The 17,303-nt window shown below is 41.6% G+C and overlaps 1 protein-coding gene across 3 annotated transcripts in view; it reads right to left on the bottom strand.

The window, feature by feature from the left end:
- Window positions 1–7,750, bottom strand: part of LOXL2 (lysyl oxidase like 2) — a 74,440-nt gene extending 66,690 nt beyond the window's left edge. The window contains exons 1-2 of one of the 3 annotated variants that reach the window (XM_088151887.1): window positions 7,640–7,706; window positions 7,139–7,509 (exon numbers count right to left, since the gene is read on the bottom strand). The gene's annotated coding sequence lies outside the window, so the exon portion shown is untranslated. Of the gene's footprint in view, window positions 1–1,206; window positions 1,344–7,138; window positions 7,510–7,639 lie in introns of those variants that run through there. The other 2 variants (XM_007426009.4, XM_088151888.1) reach the window with 2 other exon arrangements.
- Between the last annotated feature and the right edge of the window lie 9,553 nt (window positions 7,751–17,303).

Below are 17,303 nucleotides of genomic sequence, written 5' to 3'. Positions count from 1 at the left end.
GACGACTCTCACGTAAGGTCAGCCACCTCTTTGCTGGCCAGGACCAGCGCTTTGGAGGGCATCTGAATGCCACAGGGGGTGGGAGAAGATCCAAGAATGTCGCGTGTGGGCAGGACTAGATTGCCATGGGGAGCAGCGGTATGCATCTGTTTAATTTTGGGGTGGGTTACACCTGTCCTATTACACAACCCCTCCTCAGAGGATCTGTAACAAAGGTGTGCAAAGGTAACTCAAGGATCACAGTGGGTTTGAAGGGGCAGGCTCAAGGCTACATAGGGAGTTAGCCAAAGTTCTAATTGCACCCGATCTGGAGGACATAGGCTTTAAGTGGGGCAATATGGGTGCTATACTTTTTGCACCCTGGTCTCTATGCAAACTCAGTTAACTGGTGGCTGGAACATTTTGTTCAGCTCCTTGTTGTTCTCTTTGTTTTCCTATGAGTCATACTTTTTATAGAAGAACAGAGGGATGCCAGATCCTGTGTGGGGAGAGTAGTGCAGCCCTCTGTTTATGGTAAAGATTTCCCAGTCTTTTCCCAAATACTCCCAGGTATTATGTCACAATGCATATTTCCATTACTGCATGTCTGGCTTTAGCCATACTTAACGCAAGCAAAGACCCAGCAGAGTTTGCTCTCTGCTTCCACTTGCACAGAAAGCATCTTGGCAGACAGGTCTTTGTAGACCCCCTAGCTTAGCCAACGAGCTGATGAATGTTTGAGACGGGTTGTTAAACCACATTGCTCCTTATCCAATTCAGTGGGCAAGAGGCCTTAAGGCAAGAGAATTAAAACATGAGCTAAACTCCACCAATCCCCACAGAGTTACTCCTTTTGCCATCCTCCATGCAAGCCGCACATGTAACAGTCTGGAAAGCCACGTGTGTGGAACAGTTTCCATGTGAAGCGAAGCCAAGAGGCGGCAGCAGAAGCCCACCGCTTCTCATTTCCTAGCACAGAATAACTTTTCCCTGGCTTTCCCAGTGTGCAAAACACAGCAAAGGATCTGTTCTGCTCATAAACAAACTTCCAGGCAAGAGAAGTCTTCCAAACTGAGCATCACTTGTGAACTGGGCCAGGGGGAGAGGAACAGAAAAGGAAAGGAAGAAAGGTTAGCCTTTGACTAAGCATTGTTTTATTTGTATTTTATTGTCATGATCAATTTCTTTTAAATTACTTGAAGATCCTCAGAGCAAGAATGGCCATACCTCAACAATAGCCTTCTCCTGTGGCTGGTTCCCAATTCCCAAGGCTTAACCAAACAGCAATGTTAGGCAAGCTTGCAAGACGTCTCCCGCTAAGAGCAGACACTGCAGACAGCAGCTCCTTTCCAACTTCAAGTTAAGAGGCTGTTGAAGATGCTGAGCTAGTTGACCAAGCAGAACTAGTCATGCTCTTTAGGATCAGCAACGGTAAAAGAGATGTATAACTTCTTTCCCCAAAACAATTAGGGTTTGGAGAGAAGAAGTTGAATGGAGGCACAATTATTACGTTGTCTGTTGGTTAAAGGCAAGTAGGACCATGTCATTAGTGGTTCTTTTGTTAAGAAACTAAGTTAGATGCCAGATGTAAAAGACAACTCAATGCTTATCCTTATCCCCTTCTCTCTCCCTGCACCTGTATCTAACTAGAAGGAGGGGATTAAGCACATATACAGTAAAACTAATTGCTTCGTAACTATGGTTTCTTGATTATACCATCATGGTCAGGGCATGCACATAACATTAAGCTATAAGCCATGGTTCATGACCACAATCACTGGATTCAGATAATCCAAACAAACCATATCTTGGTTTATTAGAAGGTGTGAATTCAGTTTAAGAAGGCACAGAGAAACAGAAAGCTATAAATTACCAGTAGTTAGCAGAGTTTGGCTGTTTAAGTAATGCCTTTATATACAATATGCTAAATTGGTGTAGGGCTTAAAGGCACTGGGCTAGAAACTGGGAGACCACATGTTCTAGTCCTGCATGGCATGAAGCCACCGGGGTGACTTTGGGTCAGTCACTCTCCCTCAGCCCAAGAAAGAAGAAAAAGAAGAATACTTCTGATAATGTTGCCAAGAAAACTTCAGGGACTTGTCCAGGCATTTGCTAGGAGTCAAGACTGACTTGAAGGTGCAACATAATATTATTTAATCTGTATACTTGCAAAAAAAAAAAAAAAAAAGCCATAAGGGATGTCCTTCCAAAGAAAACTAAACCTGGATAAGCATTTTAGCCCTGGATATCTAATTTCTCAGAAAAGCAGAGGAGGAATATCATGGCACATTTGCTCTAGCAGAAATCGAGCAAGGATCCTTCCACATATGCATTTAACTGCTATAATTCTCTGCTTTTCATCATAGAAACAGAAGAAGTACATGCTGGAAACCCATTAGAATAGATCTCCTCCCTTTGCTTCTGGGGATGATTAATTTGGCATAATAGCTTTTCAAGGTGGCATGGAAAAAGGTTTAGGTCTTCATGTTTATTGTCCTGGGAAGAGTCAACTGCACAGATCCAATCTCCTGCACTAAGCCAAGATTTTATGCATAATGCAGAAGTGAGCATGGAATGTAATTTAAACTACCAATATGCTATAATGTAAGAGACCAGATTTTAGTCCTGGCACCAGCAACTAGGACCAGATTTTTGAATATATAGTTAGCAAGCTGCCTTTTCCTAATCAAAAGACCAACCACTTATATGGTGATTTTAAGACTGGGTGTCATCTGCACATATAAACAGCAGTCTCCTCTCTCCTTGTCTAAATAATTTCAAAAGGTGGTGTTTTTTTTTTTTTTTTAACTCTCATCCTGTCTTTCTCTGCAGTGGAAGGACATCAAAACAGTCTGTAATGCAAAAGCAAAGAAACATCTTGAAAATACACATGCTTTAAAATCACGCTAATACAATAAAACATTAAAACTGTTGCCTGAATCCTGAAAGGCTGGTTGAACAACATGGGACGTATGAAGCTGGATTGCAAACTCAGGAAAAATACAATATTAATATAGATGGTGCCAAATCCATTGAGTGGTGGGGCATATTTTCCCCTCTCATCTCGATGGAAAAGAGAAGATGACCTTTCCTGCAGGGTGGGAAAATTGCCTAATGAAGGTTAGAGAGCAAAGAAGCTTTATTCTAGCCACTAGATATGACTCATCCATCTGTTCAGAAGGAGCCATTCAATCATCCTTCCTATTGCAACCATATGGAAAATCCATATGGAATTTGGGGGAGTGTTCTATTTAGCCTAAGATGGACATTTTTTGGTTATTACTGTTACCTTATGATACACATCAGGAGAGGAAGTTTAAACCATTTGGCTTGATTTCTTGACAGATGTTGGGGTGGAACTGAATCTAAGCTACTCTTGGAGATGTCTGAGTTTGACTCGACAAAGGGTTAGCTACCTGGCTTATCTGCAGAGAAGAGTGACTATCCTTGGGATCTAGTAAAGACAACAATCCAAGGATCATGCAGTCAAGGGGCCAATAGAAAATCTGGAACTCTGGACCACTTGATTTTACAGAGGAGGGGGAGCATTTTAGATGCCAATGTGTGTTATTTCCCTTACATCAAAAAGTGCTAAGTTAGCCTAGCTTTGCTGAGAACCTCTTCTGTTTCTTCTGTTAAGTTAAGCGAAGAGTTCTGTCTTGATGACATTGCTGATTACCATCCTATAACTAGTTTGTATAGCAGCATATAGCCAATCTTGGATGATTTAGAAAAGTAAGCAAGGTCAGAGCTGGTGAATACTTAGATGGGAGATCGTCAAGACTGGAGAAAAAAAAACATCCCAGAATGAAGGCAATGGCTAATAATGGACGTGCTCATGAAATCCCACCAAGAATGAAGCTCGATGACATAGTTTTAACTGCAAAACTGGAGCCATCTCTTTATAGAATGATAGCAAGGGCCCTGAATCTCACCTTACACATAAAGACTCAGGAAGTTAGCTACCCTTGTGCCTAACGTCTTGACCTCCATGCAGGTTTGTCTAAAACCTAGATGCTTTAGTTACTTCCATGCTTCCAACAATAAACCCAACTTTTAGTAACAAACAGGTTACTCAGCCCTCCTAGCTGAGAGTATTCCTTTGGCAGCAGTCACTAGTATACTTAATGCTGTGGTTTCCTCCCCTCATCTTAAGTTATCCTAACATTTGTAGGAAATGGCTACTGGCAGCCAATGAAGAAAGTGCTGTATGGGTGGCATTCAACTTTTGCAAGCATCCTGATCATCAATAATCCAGACGGTTTTCATTGTGACTAGTAGGCACACCTAGATGCTGTGGACTGCAAAATCATGGGTCTGGGAGGGGGGAAATCCTGTGTGGTTCTGTCACCCCTCAACTCACTCTGAGTTTATTTTCAGACTGCTCTTCTTCACTTCCAGCTGCCATTTTTAAAAAAAGGTACACTTTTTGTAATGGCCCTGCTGGACTTGTCTTCTGATGAGGAGGAGAAGGACGTAGAGTCAGCAGTGCCAACACAGAAAAAAATTTCAGAATTGTAATTCTGTGCACACTCATGTGCTGTAAGTTCTTCTGGACCTCTGAGCAAACATACATAGGAGGGCTTGTTGAAAGCACTGTCTTCTTAGTTTAATAGTTCTCAACTTGCAGGCAAAAGATCACTGGTAGTCCACAAAGATACTACAAATGGTTCTTAGTTGTTAGCCCTTTGAGGTCGCCCAGACAAGAAGCACAACTATGAATCATAGTTCTATCTTTATTGGAAGGTTCCATGAACAGAATCTTGTAAGTCTGAAAGTATTCCTCCCCTCCTTTCCTTTTACTGTCTGGAGAACTAGGGAGGGTCCCTTCTGAAATGCTTCCTACATTCTCCCTCCTTTTTCTTTTTCTTTTCCCTTCCTAGGGTTTTTCTGCAGGTGAGGGGGTCTGCTTTTTCAGCTCAACTGACTGTTGATCCGTTGGTTGCAACAGGAATTGACCAACCAGCTTGTTGCCCAAGCCTGATATTGTGGGGAGAGAGAGTGACTGGCCCAAAGTCACCCAGCTGGCTTTCATGCCTAAAGCGGGACTAGAGCTCAACGTCTCCTGGTTTCTAGCCTGTAGCCTTAACCACTAGACCAAACTGGCTCTCTACCTTCCCTCCTTCTGTGGGCTGAGATACCTTTTAAATGCCAGTTGTCCAGTCTGTGGCTCTCCCTCCTGTCTCCCAAGGTCATTCCCACATACCATTACACTAGTACATGTGTCAAAGTTTCATAGATCTCAAAATCTCACAAGAAGTTTTCCTCTCCTTAACTTCATTAGATGTTAGCATTCTTGCAAGATTTCAGGCAGGATGGAACACCAACAACTTGCAGGATTTGGTGATCTCTCAGAATTTCAGCCATCCAGCAGTCAAACTGGCTGGTACCAGGTTCTTTCTCTCTTTTAGTAAAATCTACCATTCCTTGCCCAGCCTGCTCCAGTATAACTACAGTGAGAGGTTGCACAGTAGTTACATTTTTCTCATCATTAAGTTTGTGGTTTTCCAGATATTGTTGCCATGCTCTGGCAACTGTGTGTGGAATTGCACTGATAAGTTTACCTAACCTGGCAGTGAAATGCCTTCAAGGAGAAAAGCAAGCTCAGAGATCACCAGGACCCCACATAGTCCCCACTAGAGTTCCATTCCCCAAATAAAATAATTAAAAGAACGAACTCCAGTGGATCCTTTCCATTTTAAATAAACCATACACTTTGCTCAGTTCCATTCCATATATTTATTTCTAAATTACAGCTCACTGAAAAACTATGCTCACCATCTGGGAAAGTGGACACCAGCATTTCAGGCAAAAAATTGCACCCTCTCCAGACGGTGGCTAGGTTCCCACACCTAAACTAAATGTAACTTCTGGTTAATAAGCGAATTGCAGTATTCACACAACATTCTATGCCTGAAACAAATAAGTCTGTTATGACTTCATGTGATGTCCTGGATTCTCACAATACACTAAACCACAAATGACCTAATCCCATTTTAGTCTAGTCTAAGGCTTTGTACAAATTCAGTGAGTGAGTTTCTGCCATTCCAGGCATTTTTTACGTATGTCTATTTAAGAGTAACCCTTGGTTTATTCACTGAGGCTTACTTAATCCCAGGTAAATGCACATAGGATTTCAGCTAAAATAGTAGCATTGACATCATCTGCCATTCCTTTAAGCTACAAAATGCTTTTTCTCCTTTAGACACAAGAACCCTGCAAGGTAGATCATTGCTCTACCACTAACTTCTTTGATGTCAAGGATCAAATGCAATGATTACGTGGCATCTAATATCCATAAACCAACATTCCTGGAACATGAATTGGAACAGCTGGGCACCAATGTGCCAGGCAGATTCTGAAGTGTGGCTTTCAAAATTGAAGCTAATGCTCAGGAAGATAGATGCCAAATTTATACTGCCTCAAGTTGCCTGCAAGGGCAATTGTTTCCCACTCTCATTACACACAGTTGTGCTGACTCTTCCTGGCAACAGATGCAGATCTGACTCTCCAACATTAGTTTCATCCCACCCCTCATCTTTTAGCTTCAGGCCCTTTGGGAGGTTAATAGGTTGTCTGTTCATTTTTCTTATCACCATTGGAATTACATTGACTCTCTCCATTAACATTTCATTTATCCTCAAAAACGTCCAAGGAAACGTTGCTAGTATATATGTGCTTTTTTCCTCTAGCATCACAGCTACCTTGTAAGGGAGGTTAAGGTGAAAAGGACAGAATGTTATGGTTGCTGGGGACTGAAATCAAATCTCATGAGTCCAAATGTTGTACTTCATGTAGCCTACCATATAATTTTATTTTGCCTTGTCCAAGAATTAGGAATAGTCCACCATAAGAATGGTCCACCATAAGAATACATGGAATTGTAATATTACCCTTCTTCAACTCTCAGATCTATCCATTCCTGGAGCTAGACTATTGGGTTGAACAGATTGTTTAATGGACTTTATGGAAGAATAACTTTCTTCACCTTTTCCAAAATCTCAAAAATATATCTCCACACATAGAACAATTCATGATGACTTCAGAAAGTTTTAAAATAGCTAAAGAGAGTTCAGAAGGACTGTTGATACATAGCTGGACATGGGTTAGTGGTGGTGGTGAGAATGGGAAAGAAAGATCAAAGATGATTCTTACTAACCTCATACCTCTAGATCCTGAAAACCTTCTTCCAGGAGACCAAGAACACCACAAGCTACTTGAAACTAAACCAGATAAGGGTCTTCTCTTTCAGCATTATCCATACCACCCATCCCCACCATGGGAACTTCTTGTGGTTTGGACTCTACTTCCCATCATCCCCCACTCCTATCATCTCCCAGTCCTATCTACTGTCATGAATTAGCTTTCCAAAGTTTCAAGCAAGGCTTTTCTTTCCAACCCCACATCAGGTTGCGGCAGGAGTTCAACCCAGGACTTGACATCTCCCAAGGCTGGGGTTCCCCCGTGCTGAGCTGTGGGTCCTGCAAAGGAATCCTGCCTGTTCCATCTCTGTCAGTCTGAGCAAAACCCCTAGGGCGGGGAAAAAAATCAGGAAAAGGGAGAAACAAAAAGAATAGCATCACATGTAAACATAAACATACATCTACACCCACACTCACTCAATCATTCCATTTCTTTAATGCAATTGTTGCTGCCTTACCTATCTTTGTTTGGGTTTGGAGGAAAGCAGTTTGCTTGCTGAGAGCACTTCTCCTTGACTGAATCTGGAAAGAGTCAGGGAGAGAGTCTGGTTCAGCATATTTCACAGGAGTTCTCCTCGCAAACCCCTCCCAGGGCCCACCCCCTCCACACTCAGCCCTCAGCAGCGGAGGCTCAAATGGGTGATATCAGAAGATCTTTTTTTTTGTAATGTGATACTACTTTGTGGATACCAAGAGTCTTCCTGCTCCGAAGCATGGAGAGGAGGGAGTGAGACAAGGTGGGGCGGGGGGGGGGGGGACACACAACTTTCTATGGAACTTGTCTTATAAACAGAGGATGTGTTTTCTGCTTTGGATGGAGAATATCTGCATTTTTCCCTGCAGGATAAGATGCAGTTCAGTTCTTTCTAGCAGGGGTCCTGCTAAAGCAGGATTTCTCAGTGTGGTCCAAGGACCCCCCAAGACCCTCTCAGGGTCTGCGAAATCAGAATGATTTGCCAGCCTATGTTGAAAAATGCTACAGTATTAAAATCCCATCAAACTACTGTAAGAAGTGATAGTGGCAGTGAATGTGTCAATTTTAATTTTTAATATGGCAAATATCAATCAATATAACTCATACCAACCAAAGCTCTTGTGGGGTCCTCCATAATTTTTAAAAGCGGGAAGGGGTCCTGGGAGAGAAAAGCTTAAGAAATACTGTGCTACAATATTGGATTACAACTCCTATCAGTTCCTGGCCATGCTGGTGAAGTTAGGAGTTATAGTCCAGCACATCTGGAGAGGCCAATGGGCATAAAGCCACAGTGCGTTGGAAATCTCAGTGATGTGTGTTTACTTAACTTCCTTCTTCTCGATGATTTTCAGAATTCTGGGAATGTAGATCTCATTCTCCTCTTCAGTGGAGGGAAGCAGAAGAAAGCAATTATATTCACATTTAACTTGATTTTTCTCAATTTAGTCCTTTCTTCAGAATTTGCATAGTGCTCTGATCATACAGTTGGGTTTTCACAACATGTTAGGGTAAAGTGTGGTGAGCTGGTTTCTGATTTAGAAAGCTATGTGAACACAATCACTGAGTTGAGTGAGAACCATGGTTTGCCTAATCTTATCTTTAGTCTAGAGCAGTACTTCTCAATCTTGGCAGTTTGAAGACATTTAGACTTCAACTCCCAGAATTCCCCAGCCAGCAAGACTGAGAAACACTGGTCTAGAGCTCTTGAGTTGATGTGGAACATGGGTGATAGGACCATAGGCCATAGGTGATTGGAGGCTATGGAGATGTAGTAGGCACCATCTAATATGCAATGCAGCCTAAGGTTGCAGAATGGCCCATCCTGGCTGGGAATTCTGGAAACTGTGACACTAGTAGCCTTTCACAGAGCTATGGTTTTTCTCCCATGCATTGGGCCAGGATAGTAACTCAGCTTGTTCTGCTTAGCGAGCACACATCTGTTTTGCCCAGTTTCAGCCATGGGTGTGATTGTGGTTGATTATTTTGGTTTTTCATTATTTTTGGTCTGGTTCTGATTGATGTGTTGGGTGGCTTTTCATACTTTGAATGAATGAATGAAATCAGACCCAAGTCCAAAAAAGTGCCAACTTGGCACTGAAGCATAGAACCCACCTTATCTCCATTTTCAGAAGTCATCCAATGTCCTGTGCACATATAATTGTATGATTGGGAGGAAAAAAAAAAGCTGGGATCATTCAGCATACTCAGCCATAATGTGGCTTGTTTGGCTTAGTGGATTATGTAAGCCCCGCTATTGTGGTTTCTGAGCTCTGTTTTGTGGTTTAACGGGCTGTGTGAACCCAGTCTGTTGCAGTATCTTTAGCAAAACTTGGTTAAACAAATCATGGCTGAATACCAGTTGCTAAAGAATACTAGCAGATGGATTTTACCTTATTCTCATCCTGCCTATGAACTTTGTAAATGCAGTTGGAAAATCACTGTCGCGACAAGACACTGGATTCGATCGCCTCTGGTCTCAGCCAGAACACTTTTTTCTATGGTTTCTAAATAGGAAGGTCAGATGTAAAATCCCTGAGATTAAATGAGTCCATTAGAGTAATAATGTAAAGGTATCCACCGCTTTTCCCGCTGCTATGCTGGATGGATGGAAGAAAGAGATTTAAGACTAACACTTTAATTCTGACTTGCATGTTATGCCCTGCCGTTGCTAGATTTCTTCATCCGTGGATTCATCAAGTGTCCTTGAATTACTTACTACCTGTAAGGCTTTTGTTCCAGTATTGGTCAGGGAGAAACCTGGCACTGTAATTTATTCTTTATTTATATATTTTATAATGCTTATGAGCTGCTCCAATGGAGACCAACTCTGAGCAGCATATATTTCCCATCAAAAGTATTACTGGTCTTAGTGCTACTCTTGACTTCCGAGCCATCCCCTCAAATTGATTTATGAATGTTATTGGGCAGATCTTCACAACTGAATAAGAGACTTGATTGATAGCCAAACATGTCAAAACTAAATAAATATGCTGAAGAGAATATTGAAAACTGCTTCTTAGCATAAAACAGCTCCCAAACTTCACAATTTCTCGGCATGAAATGTCTTTCCATTTCTTTTTAAGGTGAATCTCGCACAAGCTTACTTTTGATTCCTTCCAACCTGCTGTAGCTGGAAACAGCTACGGGGACATACCTAGTTCAGTGGTATGGGCAGCCCTCCTGTACTAACAATTGTGCCTTACGTAGACCGGGCTGAATGGTGAGTTGTGATGTGGTCCAGACAGAGGGGAAAATACCAGCTCATTCCACAGAAAAGATGCTATAGCAACCTTCTCAGCAGAACAAGCAAGGCACAGAAATGGAGAAAGCTTTTCACTTGGGTATATTAGCATCCCTTCCCAACAGATAGGAAAATCGAGGCTGACTTCTGGCATTTTTGTCTTGTATCACCTGACATTTTTTCTCATCTAATGGAAAATCGAACCTTTAAAGCTGTGATAGAAGTCTAACGTTTCTTGAGGGAAGAAGTACATCAAGCTTTGATTGGTTGCAGAGAAAAGTGACAAATGAGGAAATCAAAGTCATAGATGTTTCATAATCAGGATGTTAAGAGGAGCTAATGGGATATAGAATTTGCCACACTGTTGTGGTCTTAGGGGGTTTATCTCTCCATGCTTTCAAGTGTGACCTTCTCGAGTCACTCTGTTTTTCCATGTATCTACTTCCCTTTACTTATCTGCCATGAATTTATTCATTTATTTATTGACACATTTATAAATTGCTCTTCAACTTTGTGGCCAGGATTTAACACAACATTAGAAATGGAAGGGATCATTTAATGTAACCACCATCTCAGTTCAGGAATCTACATCCCTTACAGGTGGCCTCCTTAGTCTTTGCTGAAATAGTGCCATATCCCAAAGCTGTTCTGTTACATGGCCAACTAGCTTTCAGCATTAGAAACTTTCTGCTAAAATTTGGTTCAAGTCTGCTTTCCTGAAATTTCCACCCACTGGGTCTTCCAATCCTGCCCTCCAGAGCAATAAAAGACCATTTTACTTTCTACAAGTCTTGAGATATTTGGAGAGCATTACCATGTCTTCCCTTAATCGCTTCTTTGCCAGGCTAAACATCCAGACTGGTGCCCATAGCATTACCAGTCAAAAGGCATTTTGTGGCTATTCTACCTCTCCTGCATAACTGATTATATCTCAGTTGAAGAGAATATATGAAGTTCAGGGTTGAACTGTGGAGTCCTTGGTGCTCGCTGAGCTTGGTTATTCACTTGCAAGCAAACAACCAAGCTCAGAGAGCACCAAGGACTCCAGAGATTATATCTCACTTTGCACAGGCCATTCTCCCAGCATTCTCCCAGATTACTCTTAATTTGCTCAGAGAAATCAGCTGAAGGGGCAGCAACGGCAAGGAAGAACTGAAGCAGAACCAGATGGCCTGGGGACGGTCAGCAGAACCCCTCCTTAGGTGTAAGGTTCTCATCAAATGCCTGACGTTGGTGACCCCTGAGAAGGGAATATTCCCCATGATGGCTGAAATATTGCCTTCCTGCCTGCTCCGTGTCCTGAAGATCCCATTTATAAAAATATAGCCCAATATGCAAAAGAGGGTCATAATCTCCAGATTCCCTGCATTCAAAACGCCATCTTGTGGTGTAGAAGTTAACAGGTGACACATCTGGTTCAGTTGCAGGCTGGTGGGTGAAAGCCCACTGGAACGGCGCCTTTGAACAAATTGCACATGGGTGGCAAAGCGGGGAACGGAGCTCCGGCTGCAGGATGGAATCTGAGAAGAGCAGCTTGTTAGCCCATCTCAGGAGAGCAAGCAGCGTGCCTAGGTAAGATGGGAGGTCAGCTAAGGATAAGGCACGCAGACCCCTGCCAACGAATGCCTTGCTTTCTGGGCTCAATGAATGATTCTCATAGAAATGAACTGAAGTGCCAGAAGGGAAATTGCCAATCTCGTCATAACGTGTCAGCAATAACAGCTCCTTTTTCAGGACATAGAGACCAAAGTAAAACCCAGGGGATTCTAAAACTGCCCTTTCTACCACGAAGAACCAATCCCAGAGATTAAGTCCTCTTGGGATCCAACATAGCCTTCTGCAGTTACATTCCAACCTCATATCTGAAAAGAAAATGGAGAAAAATCAGATTGGTCAAAGAAGAGGGAAACGGTTGCTCTGATGGAAAACTGAAAAAGGAAAAGTGGTCATCTTGACCAGGAAGGTTTGAGGCAGGTGGAAAGGAAAGAATATTCCACAACCCACATTTAGATCATTTTTAAAATAGGTCATTTAAACATTTCTAAAGAGAGTTTCCAAGAACGCTGTGAGATGACCTCTTGCTTGTTAAAGAGTTCTTGAAAAGTCAAAAGCTTGCAACTATCTTAGAGAAAGAAAGAGATACATCGGTATGAACATCTGCTTTGGGAATGTCTGCAGACTTCTTATAAAAGTTCTCTTGTGAGGAGAGCTGATTTAGCTCTGTGATGAAATCTGTTCCTGCATGAATTTAATTTAAATTTAATCTTGGGAATATCCTATTAAAATAATCAGGAAAAAGCAGGCAATGAACATCTTTTCCCTGTCTGAGACATTGGAAAGCCCCAGATCGTCAACATTTCCAGAGAGACCTGTGTTAATTTCTTGGACTCAGAAGAGAGAACAGTCTTGTAGGCACCCTAGAGATTAACAAGGTTACTATCACCAAAGCTTTTGTGAATCACAGTCTGCAGAGGAGAGAGAGAAGAAGAATAAGCTAAAAGAAAAGACGAGATAATCTATTATCAACAGTAGCTAAGACATTTTTGCATGGATGAGCTGGTGAACATATATGTAGTGTGATAATAAATCTCGGTCTTTTTTCATTCATGAAAAATTAAATCTCCCATTAAGTGGAGATTCCAAAACCCAAAATTAATGCAGAATCATATTTTTTTAGTCTGACTAAATTGTATTTCTTTGATGTCATTGTATTTGATTGATATAATTTACTAGGTTTACACTGGATCGGATTGGAGTGGTATCCAAGCCCCAGCAAATAAAGAAAGAAATAACATTTAAATTAAATTAACTCAAATTGAGTTTTTGCCATGGTCCCACCAGATAGGTCCTTCAAAAGTCAAGTGTACTTTTCTGCCTCCCAAATGTTGTAATCTTATTAATGAGCAGAATCCTCCTAAAATAATTTCTTCCCGAATAAAAATATAGTGAAGCTATAGCTGAGACATCATAGTTAGAGGTTTGGAACATGGGAAAGGATATTTATAAAAGAAACGGCATAATATTGTGTGAAACATCTATTTGAATTTTGTTTCCTAATTCACGGGTCAGGAAATACATATATTGATCAGACCATAATTTGTCATTACCAAATAATAGAATTTGCTTATGATTGAAACAGTCTTCAAAACAAGATCCCGAATTTTTAGAATTCAGAAGCCTGATTAAAGTTTGTAAGTCAACTTCAAACTGTGCAATGGTCAGAAGAGGCAACTGTAGCATAATTGGATTTTTGACTAAGCCACTGCACATAGACTTGCAATTAGAGATGCCTGCAGATTTCTGAGCCTTTAAAAGCTGCTGCTCAGCATTAATTTCTCTCTCCATGTTTCTAGAAATAGACCTTTTGTTTTTTTCAAAATGTGCTTCTCAGGGGTTAAAATGGGCCATCAATGCCTAGCAGATCATGATCCATTATCGGACTTTCTCCATTTCGTCCTCTCTTGCTAACCAGGCATTTCTCCTCTTGATCGTTAGCTCTTTCCAGAAACAAGGAAGGGATGACTTAGCAGCTTCTCTGCTTTATCAAGCTCATCTAGACTCCTTGGAACCACAGACTTGCCTCGGTCACCACGGTCTTTCTCTAAAGCTCATGAATAGGTCCTCTGAGCAGGCTGCTCTCCATGGAGAGATGGCGAAGGTGATACTCTCAGGTGAACAAATGCCAATGTATGGCAAGGGAGTGCTGACAATCCATCAGTATGTGTGTCTGTCTGTCTATCTACCTACCTATCTTCTACAGTATCTATCATCTACCTACCTACCTACCTACCTACCTTCCTAGCGTTTTTCCACAGGTGCAGGGTCCACTTATTTTTTTCAGATCAACTGAATGTTGATCCATTGGTTGCAACAGGAAGCCTGACGTTGTGGACTGAGAGAGAGTGACTGGCCCAAAGTCACCCCGATGGCTTTCATGCCTAAGGCAGGACTAGAACTCACGGTTTCCCAGTTTCTAGCCTGGTCCCTTAACCACTAGTCCAAACTGATGCGCTCTCTCCCTCTCTCTCTCTCTCTGTATTCAATCATGTCTGATTCTTGGAGACTGTCTGGACAACTCCCTGCAATTTTCTTGGCAAAGTTTTTCAGAAGTGGTTTGCCATTGCCTCCTTCCTAGGAGAGTGACCAGCCCAAGGTCACCCAGCTGACTTTGTACCTAAGGTGGGACTAGAACTCACAGTCTCCTGGCTTCTAGACTGGTGCCTTAACTACTACACCAAACTGGGTCTCTGTAGTGTGTGTGTGTGTGTGTGTGTGTGTGTGTTCAATTTATATAGCTGCCTATCTCAGATACATGACTCCGGGCAGCCTACAGCAATTAAAAATGATATCAAAACAGAATATCACATGAAAAATATAAAACCCTTATAAAAACCATGAAACACAATCTGCAGCTGAGGATTCTTCCCAGTAGTGATTTTCTATGACAAATTCCATTACCCTTGACTTTCGGGGAGTTACTCTTCCCAGAGGAGAGAGCTGTGTGATTCTGTTATAGCAAACTATCTGGGGGCACCTTCAAGATTAATGCATTCATTTCGGCATCATGTTTTGTGGACTACGGTCTGCTGTACCAGATGGATGGAGTATTATCCTGAGACCAGAAAATGTATAGATGTGCATCCATACAGAAAAAGTCTAACGTTAGGATTGTCAGATCTGGGTTAAAAAATCCCCAGAATCACCAGACTGAAGCTACAATATCCCTCATTCTTTCCTGTCATCTAGTTGACATCTGGACAATCTGGGGACCCAGTTATGATGGCTTAAGGAAGAGTATTAAAAAAAAGAAAAGAAAAAAAACGTTATGGCAAAATGAAATATATGAAAGGTAGACGTAATTACTTATTAACAGCTGCCATTCATTAAGAGTTGTGGCTCATGATTCTGGCTTTTAGTGATACGTTGGTTTTTTATCTATAGGAAATAGAATGGAATCTCTGGATGAATTTAAATGCAGCTACAGTGAAAATGTGTTTTGAAATTGTGTGGCTAAAGAATGGTTTGCTCTCCTTCTCTCGGTGGCATTTTAAATTGTAGTTTGGTGGCTGGCATTTAAGCCCCTAGCAGTTTAAAATGACACTGTATTAACTTAAGCAGTTCATTAAGCTGCTAATCCTTAGCCAAAGTAGGATCTTCTGCATCAGCAAAGAACTGCCATTGTCTAAGGCTATAAAACTCCCATAAAGGGCCAGGCCACAGGGTACAGATCTGGGCAGTGTGATCCAGGAAGGCCACAGGGCAGGATAAGCAAGTGAGTGGAAGAACAGCAAGTGAAGGGTTGAGCAAATGAGGCAACGGAGCAAGTGACGGGTCTTTCTGGAAATCCATCCTCATCTCACCAAAGACAAGGGTTTGATCAGCTGAGTCTCACTCCCCTGTTTCTGGTATCTATGATTTCTGGTTTATGTCCACTCATCATGTTGCATGCTGACTCTCCAGTTTGTGCAATGCAGAATGGAGAGGGATGGGCACAGACGAACCTATATTTCTGTCTCTTTTTAAATTGGAAAAACGCCTTGCAAAATTCTGAAAGTGTGAATTTCGAAGGATGACTAAGGCTCATAGCTTATTTCAAACCTATGAAATGAGGTGAGCTGGAGGATAAACGGAATCTGAAAAAAGTCTCCCTCGCTGCTAGGGGGAATGGATTTTTAGACCACCACAGGGCATATGTCTCAATCATGCTTAGCCTTCATCTCAAGCAGAAACTTTGTATTAAGAAAAAAAAAAAGGATGCCTTTGAAATAATCTGGCTAGGGTATTGTACCCTTTGTCAACATAACCTTCTAGATGTAGATATGAGGACTTGGCTCAAGATCTTTGGCCCGGTTAAAGCAGAGACATTTCATGTATAATCTAAGCAGGATGAGACAACAGCATCACTAGCAAGACCAAAAATTCTTCACACAATGAGATGGGGTAACAACAATTGGCAACGAAGGAATGTTGTTTGCACTTGAACTCCATCACCCAAATCTGGGCATTGTTAGACTGAGCACTGTGCGCACTTAGCATTAATGAACCTTTATTTATGCACTTATTTCTTTTAAAAGATTGTGCCAACTCAAGATATTATGCCCAGGAAAGCAAAATCTTGTGATTGCCATGTTGTGCTGTTATTGTGGTTTAGTTGTTATGGCAGATGTTGACACTACTCCAGGGTGAGCAAATTGTACCCATGGACCAGAGTGCTACCAAATTTCATTTCACACACACACACACACTTTTTATTTTTTCAAGATTATTTTACCTGCTTGTAGCTTATATTTCTGTTATCATGGGAGCTAGACCCCTCTGAAGCTGTTGGATCCTGTAACTCGACAACTGAACCACCCAAATGGGAATACGCATGGCTTTTGTTACAGTTGGACCTCTTACTGATTGAAAGTGGCTTTATTTGGGAGAGGTACTGGATTGGTCGGTATTCACAAGATTCATGACACGCTGGCATTGCTGGCTCCATCTTCAATTGCCCCAAAATCATCTCAACCCTGAGAAGATGAGCCAAGAAAATGGGTTCGGTTCCTTCTAGATAAATCAACTGCATAAAGCTGGGTTTGTGTTATGGGCTTATACGGCTGTGGATAGGGTCTGAACATCAAAGCATACCCCCTGAACTTAGTAACATCTTTTTATTTCTATATTTTTTAAAAACCTTAGCAGATGCAGGACTTGGCTCCCTGGTGATTTCAGGACATGCCCATGGAGTTTTCTGGACAACAGTGTGGAAGCAGTTTGCTATTATTTATTTATTTTTATTTATTTAATTTATTTATATTTCAAATTTGTCACTGCCCATCTCACTGTAGATTATTATCTAGATCAGTGTTGTTCAAACTTGGCCACTTTAGGACATGTGGACTTCAAATCCCAGAATTCCCCAGCC

The sequence above is a fragment of the Python bivittatus genome, unplaced genomic scaffold (genome assembly GCF_059951505.1).
Source record: "Python bivittatus isolate LINGU-HERP-01145 unplaced genomic scaffold, Pbiv_v1 ctg000680_np1212, whole genome shotgun sequence".
Classification (NCBI taxonomy): Eukaryota; Metazoa; Chordata; class Lepidosauria; order Squamata; family Pythonidae; genus Python; species Python bivittatus.
Note: the sequence above shows the minus strand (reverse complement) of the source record. Positions and strands in the feature narration are given on the sequence as shown.